Genomic DNA, 10,000 nt, shown 5'->3' with positions numbered 1-10,000 from the left:
AAAACCGCTCTAATAAGACATATCATTGGAAAATTTGAGAGATATTTTAAGATTTATCTCACATCAGTTTTACGTTATTAGCCTTTTTAAATCATGAATTCCGATCGCCAAACGAGAACGTAAAGTTTATCCATTTATTTTACTTTAGCAGAGATAAGATGGTTGGACTAACGTCAGAAATCGGTGTTTCGTCGTCAATCGGGGGCATAGCTCAGTGGTAGAGCATTCGACTGCAGATCGAGAGGTCACCGGTTCAAATCCGGTTGTCCCCTTTTAATAACAGTCTTGGTTGAATGTTGTTTTCTCGTCCTTAAGGTCTACCCTGCTATTTAAGACGTTCAAGCTACAACTGGTTGTCTAATGGCAGAAATCTTGTCTCTCACGCTGGTCAGTCGGTTTGGATTCTCGGCATCACACCGTATTTCTGTTCCTACTGTATTATTCTGTAGTAGGGCCTCAGCAGGTCTTGGTTTGTTAAAATCGGTTGAATTTCCATTTCTGAACAAATATGTACAGGAACTTAACGAAACGGACATTCAGTCGTGACAATGGGGAAGATATCTGTTTAGAAACATTGCTTTTGTTATTCAGATGTGCTAACCACAGGAACAAAAGATCCTTTTGTTTCGACAGCCAATCAGGCTTTGCTTGGCACATTAATGACAATTGGTGACGTGAACGATATCTTCCCTATACCTTAAGCACTTTCCAGGATCCTTTGTACTTGGCTCAGTATTCCTTCATTACGATAAAAACACTTTCTGTCAGCTCTAACAGCTCCGTTAGGACACTTATCGAGCTCTGCAATGACAGAAACTACCCTCAGCCAGTTTTGTGCATTGTATTAACAGGTTACCCTTTACTTCACGTAAGCACTGATGGTTCAGTGGTAGAATTCTCGCGTGCCACGCGGGAGGCTCGGGTTCGATTCCCGGCCAGTGCATATAAATTCTTGTTCCTTCCCATTCAATTCCTTCCAACCTTACCTCTCCCGGCCTTCAATTTCCAAAGCGGTAACGCTCCCTTTCCAGATATCAATCGTGTCTCTTTCTTGTTCGTGTTTTTCTTTTACTGTAGAATTACTGTCTTAAGCGAAAGGGGATCAGATATTATCCAATTGTTTTACTCACTAAACTGAAGCGATTTGTAATCGCGTAAAAACGTAAACCTGACCGAAGATGAAAACTTTCAAATGATTCTCACAGTCTTCAAAAGCATCTGTGGTTTTTGGACGACAAAAAATTTGAAACTCAAAATCGCTTCTTTATGTTTCTGGTCTCAAAAGATTACAACAACGGCACGTATGCCCGCTGGAACTCCACTCCGTGTTTTTTTTTTTTTTTTTCTTTGAAAGAGTTCTTGTAAATTGTCGAATATAAAGATTTCAGCAAAAACGTGCGCTTGTAACTAAATTCATTCCCGTCAAGAATTAAGTGTCTGTTATTTTTTTCTTCCTACGGACGACCTTTCCGTTTGTTTCTACAACTAATCTAGAGAGCGTTTGGTCTTAGAGCGGTTTTCAATTGAGCGTCGAAAGTAATTAGCGAATTTTGCATTACTTTACTTAGTGATTGGTTCAAAGTTCTCGCGCCACTTTTTTAACCAATCAGAAGTGACTGACCAAAACCACACATCGCTCGCGCGTGCACATATTTCCGCGCTTTGTGTCGGCTACGTGTAATTACTTCGAGTTTTCATAGGTTTACTGGATTCTCTCTGTGCTTTTTGATTGGCCAAAGTAATTACTTTGGATTTGCTTTTACGACAATCATTTGAAAACCACTCTAACAAGATATATCATTGGAAAATTTGAGAGATATTTTAAGATTTATCTCACATCAGTTTTACGTTATTAGCCTTTTTAAATCATGAATTCCGATCGCTAAACGAGAACGTAAAGTTTATCCATTTATTTTACTTTAGCAGAGATAAGATGGTTGGACTAACGTCAGAAATCGGTGTTTCGTCGTCAACCGGGGGCATAGCTCAGTGGTAGAGCATTCGACTGCAGATCGAGAGGTCACCGGTTCAAATCCGGTTGTCCCCTTTTAATAACAGTCTTGGTTGAATGTTGTTTTCTCGTTCTTAAAGTCTACCCTACTATTTAAGACGTTCAAGCTACAACTGGTTGTCTAATGGCAGAAATCTTGTCTCTCACGCTGGTCAGTCGGTTTGGATTCTCGGCCACACCGTATTTCTGTTCCTACTGTATTATTCTGTAGTAGGGCCTCAGCAGGTCTTGGTTTGTTAAAATCAGTTGAATTTCCATTTCTGAACAAATATGTACGGGAACTTAACGAAACGGACATTCAGTCGTGACAATGGGGAAGATATCTGTTTACAAACATTGCTTTTGTTATTCAGATGTGCTAACCACAGGAACAAAAGATCCTTTTGTTTCGACAGCCAATCAGGCTTTGCTTTGCACATTAATGACAATTGGTGACGTCAACGATATCTTCCCTATACCTTAAGCACTTTCCAGGATCCTTTGTACTTGGCTCAGTATTCCTTCATTACGATAAAAACACTTTCTGTCAGCTCTAACAGCTTCGTTAGGACTCTTATCGAGCTCTGCAATGACAGAAACTACCCTCAGCCAGTTTTGTTCATTGTATTAACGGGTTGGACTTATTTTCACACAAGCACTGGTGGTTCAGTGGTAGAATTCTCGCGTGCCACGCGGGAGGCCCGGGTTCGATTCTCGGTCAATGCATATAAATTCTTGTTCCCTCCCATTTAATTCCCTCCAACATTACCTCTCCTGGCCTTTAATTTCCAAAGCGGTAAAGTTCCCCTTCCAGATATCAATGGTGTCTCTTTCTTGTTCGTGTTTTTCTCTTACTGTAAAATTACTGTGTTAAGCGAAAGGGGATCAGATATTATCCAATTCTTTTACTCACTAAACTGACGCGATTTGTAATCACGTAAAAGCTTAAACCTGACCTAAGATAAAAACTTTCGAATGATTCTCACATTGTTTAAAAGCATCTGTGGTTTTTGGACGACAAGAAATTTGAAAGTCAAACTCGCTTCTTTATATTTCTGGTCTAAAAAGATTGCAACAACGGCACGTATGCCCGCTGGAACTCCACTCTGTTTTTTTTTTTTTTTTTTTTTTTTTTTTCTTGAAAGAGTTCTTGTAAATTGTTGAATATAAAGATTTCAGAAAAATCCTGCGCTTGTAACTAGTTTCATTCCCGTCAAGAATTATGTGTCTGTTATTTTTTTCTTCCTACGGACAACCTTCCGTTTGTTTGTACAACTAAATTAGAGAGCGTTTGCTCTTAGAGCGGTTTTCAATTGAGCGTCGAAAGTAATTAGCGAATTTTGCATTACTTTACTCAGTGATTGGTTCAAAGTTCTCGCGCCACTTTTTTAACCAATCAGAAGTGAAACCAAGACCACACATGGCTCGCGCGTGCACATATTCCCTCGCTTTGTGTCGGCTACGTGTAATTACTTCGGGTCTTGGTTGGTTTACTGGATTGTCTCCGTCCTTTTTGATTCGCCAAACTAATTACTTTGAATTTTCTTTTACGACACTCATTTGAAAACCGCTCTAACAAGATATATCATTGGAAATTTTGACAGATATTTTAAGATTTATCTCACATCAGATTTACGTTATAAGCCTTTTTAAATCATGAATTCCGATCGCCAAACGAGAACGTAAAGTTTATCAATTTATTTTACTTTAGCAGAGATAAGATGGTTGAACTAACGTTAGAAATCGGTGTTTCGTCGTCAACCGGGGGCATAGCTTAGTGGTAGAGCATTCGACTGCAGATCGAGAGGTCACCGGTCCAAATCCGGTTGTCCCCTTTTAATAACAGTCTTGGTTGAATGTTGTTTTCTCGTCTTTAAAGTCTACCCTGCTATTTAAGACGTTCGAGCTACAACTGGTTGTCTAATGGCAGATATCTTGTCTCTCACGCTGGTCAGTCGGTTTGGATTCTCGGCAACACCGCTTTACTGTTCCTACTGTCTTATAGACCCTATGCAAAAATGTTTACAAACATTGCTTTTGTTATTCAGATGTGCTAACCACGGGAACAAAAGATCCTTTTGTTTCGACAGCCAATCAGGCTTTGGTTGGCACATTAACGGCAATTGGTGACGTCAACGATATCTTCCCTATACCTTAAAGGGGCTAGGTCACGCAATTTTAGGCAATTTCAGCACTGATCGAATGGTCATACATAGAATTAACTAAAATATCAAAAAAACTGTTCAAAACTATAGAATAACTCTAACAAAACACGGGGAAGCCAAGAAGGGACATGGATGGACAAAACTGGAGACGATTGAAATGGATTGAATTTGGGTAAATTTGAAAAACGTCGGCCCACCTTTTTTCAGATTTTTATCAGTCTATATCAAAAACTAATTTACAAAGGTGGAAAATCATTCTCAGTTGTTATGTGGCCGTGATTTTGCAAATGAAAGACTCTTGCCCTGCCAATTTGACGTTTAGAGCTTATAATTAACAAAATTTAACAAAATTGCCTAAAATAGCGTGACCTGGCCCCTTTAAGCACTTTCCAGGATCCTTTGTACTTGGCTCAGTATTCCTTCATTACGATAAAAACATTTTCTGTCAGCTCTAACAGCTCCGTTAGGACACTTATTGAGCTCTGCAATGAAAGAAACCACCGTCAGCCAGTTTTGTCCATTGTATTAACGGGTTACCGTTCATTTTCCGCAAGCGCTGGTGGTTCAGTGGTAGAATTCTCGCCTGCCACGCGGGAGGCCCGGGTTCGATTCCCGGCCAGTGCACACCAACACAGCGGCAAACCGTTTGCCTCTGCGTGAACTTTGGCATTTCCGGTTTGCACATTGTTCAGATTAATTTTGTTGTTTGCCTTGCGGAGTTTCAGCTTGTTGTTGTAAATCAGCAGCAGCCACAGATAAAAGAAAAAAGGACTGACAACAAATACAAAAATGGTCCTGGAAATGTTCGTTGGACCTTGTACGAGATGCTCCGCGGTGGCCACTAGTTATGATTGAATTAGTTGTTGTTGTTGATTTATACCTATTTTTTTTTTCAATTTGTTGCTTTGACTATTACAAAATTAAATTCGTAAAGTTTTTTTAATGCTGACAGAGATGACCCTTAAGTCTATTCGTTGTTTATCGATTTTATTTAGCTTATAATACTACTGCTTAAGACGTTAATTCTCGATTTCAACTTGTAGAGCTGAGAGGATCACTTAAATCTCAAGCTACATGTAAAAGTCAAGGGCCTGCATGAAAATGAAAATGTTTGGTTTGGAAGTACATTTCAATTTTACTTTCAATAAATGTGTGGTTGACTAGGGCCCTTTTTGCGATATTTGGTGTGTTCCTTTGGGATGATCTGGATCAAGATCAATGATCCAAAATCACTTAGGTAATATGGCCTCATCCTTTCCCAGAGTGGATTGCATCAGGTCCTTTGCAGTACCATAATTCAATATCTAATATGTAGATATTTGATCATGACCCATACCAATTCCCAAAGGAACACACCCAGCAACTGACACTGTGTAAATAGTTTAGTCATCAGAAATCCGTGTATTAATATCTAACTTTATCTGTTTCTGGTAAGAAAAACACATTTTTGCTTCAAACCTTATGTAAGATTTCCCTCAACCCTTCACATGTAATAATTATATGTAAAGGGTTGATTGAGAGCATAAACATCTTATCTAAGGTTTTGAAGCAAACATGTGGTTTTTTTTTTAATCATAAACAGATACAGTTAGTTTATTGGATGTGTGAGCCATGATACTACTCCTTTAATAGTTTACAAAAGTGAGGGAGCAAATTTTAAAGTGAGGCGACAATTGCTGTTTAACAAAAATAAGTAGTTCCTCTACTTTATCAACACTGATTATGCCAACCATGGCACCAAGTTGACCGTGTAAGTGGCTGTCTATGACTATTATGTTGTTGTCAGTTTGCCCAACCAGGCTGATTGTCATGCCATTCATGATTACAACAGCAGCAAGATTGTCTTCTTTGGTGAGCTGTTCTAAAGTAAAATGCCAGAGAACTTTGAAATTTGAAATTTTGGCAAACAGTAAAGCAATGAATGTACATGCATTTGAATCATTTGTTCCGTAAAGAGAAGACTGTGAAAATTGAGATGGAAAGAACCAGATAATAGAAGTTCCAAAGGACATTTTGAAAATGGGAGGTTGGTTAAGAGGGGTGGTGGCATTGCGAGGAGAATTAGATGAGTGATGTTAATTAAATTAAATTAATAGTTTATTGAAAACACTTTTTCGCATTTAAAAATGAATTACAATGTGTATTTACAATTTAAAAATTATACAAAATTTAAAAATTACATAAAATGTAGATTCTAAATATTATTATTAAAAGAAATACTTGCACTAGGAAAAAAGCTTCTTTTAAGCCGCTCCGTTCTACACTTATGTAGGGTTCTGTGAGTATTGTTCCTCATCGTACGTCCATGCGCGCTCACCCTCGTCATTGTCAGGTGCTTTGAGAGAGGGCCCTTCCCGTCAATTTCCTTTAAAGTTCTAATGCAAAGATCATTGGGTCCAACCTTGGGCATTCAGCAAGTTCACATGCCCTGCTATAGGTTTGTTTGGGAAAGATAATACCAAAAGCTCGTTTCTGGACTCTTTCGAGCTTTTCATACAGATAGGAAAGAAGAGCATAATGCCAGACTACGCAGCTATATTCCAAAATAGAGAGTATCAAAGACACATAAATTGAGACAAGGTCAGCTGCTGGGACACCACCACGACGTAAAACACGTAGGATATGTAAGCGTTTCGATGCCTTAGCAACTACTGATGCGATATGTTCGTTCCACTTTAAGTCATTCTTAATAATAAGCCCCAGGACCTTATGTGAGGTTACCACTTCTAACGGTTGATCATCGGTTGTTAAGGGGGATAACTGAGCTTTTTCCTTGAAGAAACGCAAACGCAACTCTTTGCATTTCTTAGCGTTAAGACGCATCCAGTTGTCAGAGGCCCAGCTGTTTATATAGTCAAGTGTAGACTGGGAAGATGATAAGCTACCCTTACTAAGGTTCTCTGACAACGAGACATCATCTACGTACTTCCACATTCCGAAATTAGGTGACATGGCCCTCCCCAAATCATTGACCATTATGAGGAACAAAATCGGGCCTTTTTTGGTCCCTTGGGGGATCCCTGCTTTGACAGGGAGCCATTCCGAAAATGTCTGATTTAACTTAACGCGTTGTTTTCTATCACATAGAAAGTTAATGATCCAAGGGATCAGACAAAGTCTAACGTTAAGGTTAATAAGCTTTTGGACAAGGATGTTATAACCAATACGGTCAAAAGCTTTTGAAAAGTCCAAAAAGCAGACTCGGAGATGTTCATTAGGACTGTCTAGCTGTAAAAGCCAATTATGGACCATATCTAACAGACAGTAAGATGTGGATGTTCCTTTCAAGCAGATGTTGTCCTTGTGCTGAGGATTGTTGCTGTGTTTGAGTAGGCTGTTGTAGTTGTTGTGGCTGTGGAACTACAAATGAGTCTAGGGTTTGGTCAATTTTCATTTGCCATGCTTCTGTTTGGTAGTAGGTTGATGTTTTGTCATTGTGACCACTGGTTGGCAGCTCATCCTCATCATCAGATTTCGTAGTAGCATCTGTTGTTGTTGATTTTCCTGGTGATTGCTTAGTTGGTTCCAATAATGATTCATTAAAAGAATTGGACAGCCTCTTCATTTTATCGAGGAGAGGTTTTCAACAGATAGGACAGTGATCATGGGCCATTTGCATGCAAGATGGGTGGAATGTGTGAAAACAGGATAGACGGATTGCTTTCTCAGATGCACTTGCAGAACAGTCTTTGAAGTCACAGAGTTTTGATGCTTCTGGTAAAGTGTTTAAGCTATCATTGTTTGTCTCTGAAAAGAATATGCCAAAGGTAGTGCCTTACTGGTGATATCAACGTTGGATGTTTCTAGATGATACTTCCGTTCCCCACCAGGTTTCCTTCTTGCATTTGTTTTAGGCGGAACCTAAAAGATTAAGAGTAATAGTTATTTTAACATTAAAATTTAACAGTATAGTAAAGTGGCAAGTCGCATAAAGTGCTTCAGTGTTTTGCAGTCTTTAAAGTTATTATTTTTCCTTAAATTTGTTTGGCAATTAATTTTTCAAAATAATGTTTCCCAGCTTCCGCAACAGCGTTTTTTCTTTTCAAAATATACCAATTTTAGACTAAACCGCCTGAGGTAGCATTTTGCTACCTGCATGCCAACAATAAATTTTAGTGAAGCAATTGACCGCACTGGGCTGTATTCAAGAAGAGTAAAATAAAAATGTGACGTACTTTAAATGCAAATAACACTCCCCAAAATAGTACGAGATAATTTTATAAGTACCTTTTGAAGTTTGTCATCTGAAGTCTGTTTATTTCCATCCTAGTGGAGAACCATACATGCTTAAGACTTGGGATCATTTAACACGAAATATAATCAACTATTTTTAAAGTAAAATAATTTTTTTTGGTATTATGTCTATTTCGCAGCAAATTTTACAGAGTTTAATACAAACAACTTTTCCATTGTTCCAACAAAAATCTTTGGAAGAGTATGCTTTCCTTTCCCTCGATTTCATTTAATTTGCTGGTAAAGAGATTCCGCAAATCCTAGCAGCAATCCAAGGCAGTGCGAACCTCCGTGTCAATTATTATTAACCGATGTGTAATTAACTGACCTGTTCAGTAGTTCGTTACACAGCCAGCCTGTTGTCAGGATGCGAGGTAAACATTGTTTCTTCGTCCACTCCAGTACAGAATTTGTACCACCACTTTGTACCTGGCTTGTACCCATGACATGTTGCTCCTATGGTCTCCAGGACAACCAAAAGTCTCGCAGGAATTCGCTGTTTCCTGCGGCCTCGCGAATAGTTTCCTCTAGGAACCGAGCACCTGTTGTTGCTCCTTCGTATTTCATCCCAATGGACGCGGCACATTTATGGCTGCTTTTGTTGGCTTTCCCACATTTTCCTGCGAAGAAACCGCACAACCAAACCAACGCAACAAGGAGAACTTCGTAAAAAAAAATTCTCTTCTCAAAGCGCGAACGCGCCCGAAATTCTCTACATATTTCGTTGCTGGTGCAAACACCAAACCCCTTGGTCCAAGCACTTGAAACTTAAATAAAAAATAAACTTCACAACGAGACAAACCATTCTCCCACTTTCTTATGCTAATTCTTACTTTTTCTTTTTAAACCTCGCAGTATTTTATCTCGTTTACATTGGATTTTAATGCGTAACCGGAAATGCGTAATTGTCCGGAAGCCCAAATTTGAAGTCATGCGCAGCCCGTTTTACCACGGTGACTCCCGGACAGGCTCTTAAATATCCAGCAATGCTCATAGATCAACAACTTCCGGTCATTATCACGCCCCAGGTCAACCTGTCAAATTCAGTTATTAATTAAAAAGCTTGGCCAATTCTTTCCCCCCCCCCCCCCTTGCGCACAATTAGTACATTAAAGTCACAAACGTGCCATACCTAACCACCCGTTGTTGTTCAATTGAAAAGGCCTGAAGCTCACATCTTGGTCGAGTTTTCTTCTAAACCATAGAGCTGGATGACACGAAACTCTCTTACTCATAAGATCAAACGATGACAAGTGGTCTTGTGACATTTCCATAGCTGGTCGATCGTGTCACTCTTGTGCCTAATCCTGAGCTTTCTTCCGACTTGATCCTCTCTTGAATAATATATGTGATTACAGAAGACGAGGTGTCGAGGCAAAAACAGCTGAAGTTCCTCATTCTCAAAAGAAAAGCCTTACATCAGATGACTGCAGTTGTGAAGTTTGGATCACTTGAGAGCACAGTGATCCTTTTAACTTCATACTCCTCAACGATGTGCAAATCGTTAACCTCCCACAAAGTCGTGCTTGTTATCGTATTGAGATTACAGAAGACGAGGTGTCGAGGCAAAAACAGACTATGAAAATGAGAAGCTCAAGACATCGCGGTGGCA

At 39.3% G+C, this 10,000-nt stretch overlaps 6 non-coding genes across 6 annotated transcripts; all 6 read left to right on the top strand.

Annotated features, from left to right (window-relative positions):
- Positions 1 to 200: 200 nt before the first annotated feature.
- Positions 201 to 272, top strand: Trnac-gca (transfer RNA cysteine (anticodon GCA)). The gene has a single exon. It is a non-coding gene; the product is annotated as a tRNA-Cys (tRNA).
- Positions 273 to 872: 600 nt separating this feature from the next.
- Trnag-gcc (transfer RNA glycine (anticodon GCC)) lies at positions 873 to 943 on the top strand. Its single transcript has one exon. It is a non-coding gene; the product is annotated as a tRNA-Gly (tRNA).
- A 1,032-nt stretch (positions 944 to 1,975) lies between these two features.
- Trnac-gca (transfer RNA cysteine (anticodon GCA)) lies at positions 1,976 to 2,047 on the top strand. Its single transcript has one exon. It is a non-coding gene; the product is annotated as a tRNA-Cys (tRNA).
- Positions 2,048 to 2,645: 598 nt separating this feature from the next.
- Trnag-gcc (transfer RNA glycine (anticodon GCC)) lies at positions 2,646 to 2,716 on the top strand. Its single transcript has one exon. It is a non-coding gene; the product is annotated as a tRNA-Gly (tRNA).
- A 1,037-nt stretch (positions 2,717 to 3,753) lies between these two features.
- On the top strand, positions 3,754 to 3,825 carry Trnac-gca (transfer RNA cysteine (anticodon GCA)). Its single transcript has one exon. It is a non-coding gene; the product is annotated as a tRNA-Cys (tRNA).
- Positions 3,826 to 4,708: 883 nt separating this feature from the next.
- Trnag-gcc (transfer RNA glycine (anticodon GCC)) lies at positions 4,709 to 4,779 on the top strand. Its single transcript has one exon. It is a non-coding gene; the product is annotated as a tRNA-Gly (tRNA).
- Positions 4,780 to 10,000: the final 5,221 nt, after the last annotated feature.

Source organism: Montipora capricornis, chromosome 6 (genome assembly GCF_036669925.1).
Source record: "Montipora capricornis isolate CH-2021 chromosome 6, ASM3666992v2, whole genome shotgun sequence".
Lineage (NCBI taxonomy): Eukaryota > Metazoa > Cnidaria > Anthozoa > Scleractinia > Acroporidae > Montipora > Montipora capricornis.
The sequence above is the reverse complement of the archived record's forward strand: the minus strand, read 5'-3'. Positions and strand labels throughout refer to the sequence as shown.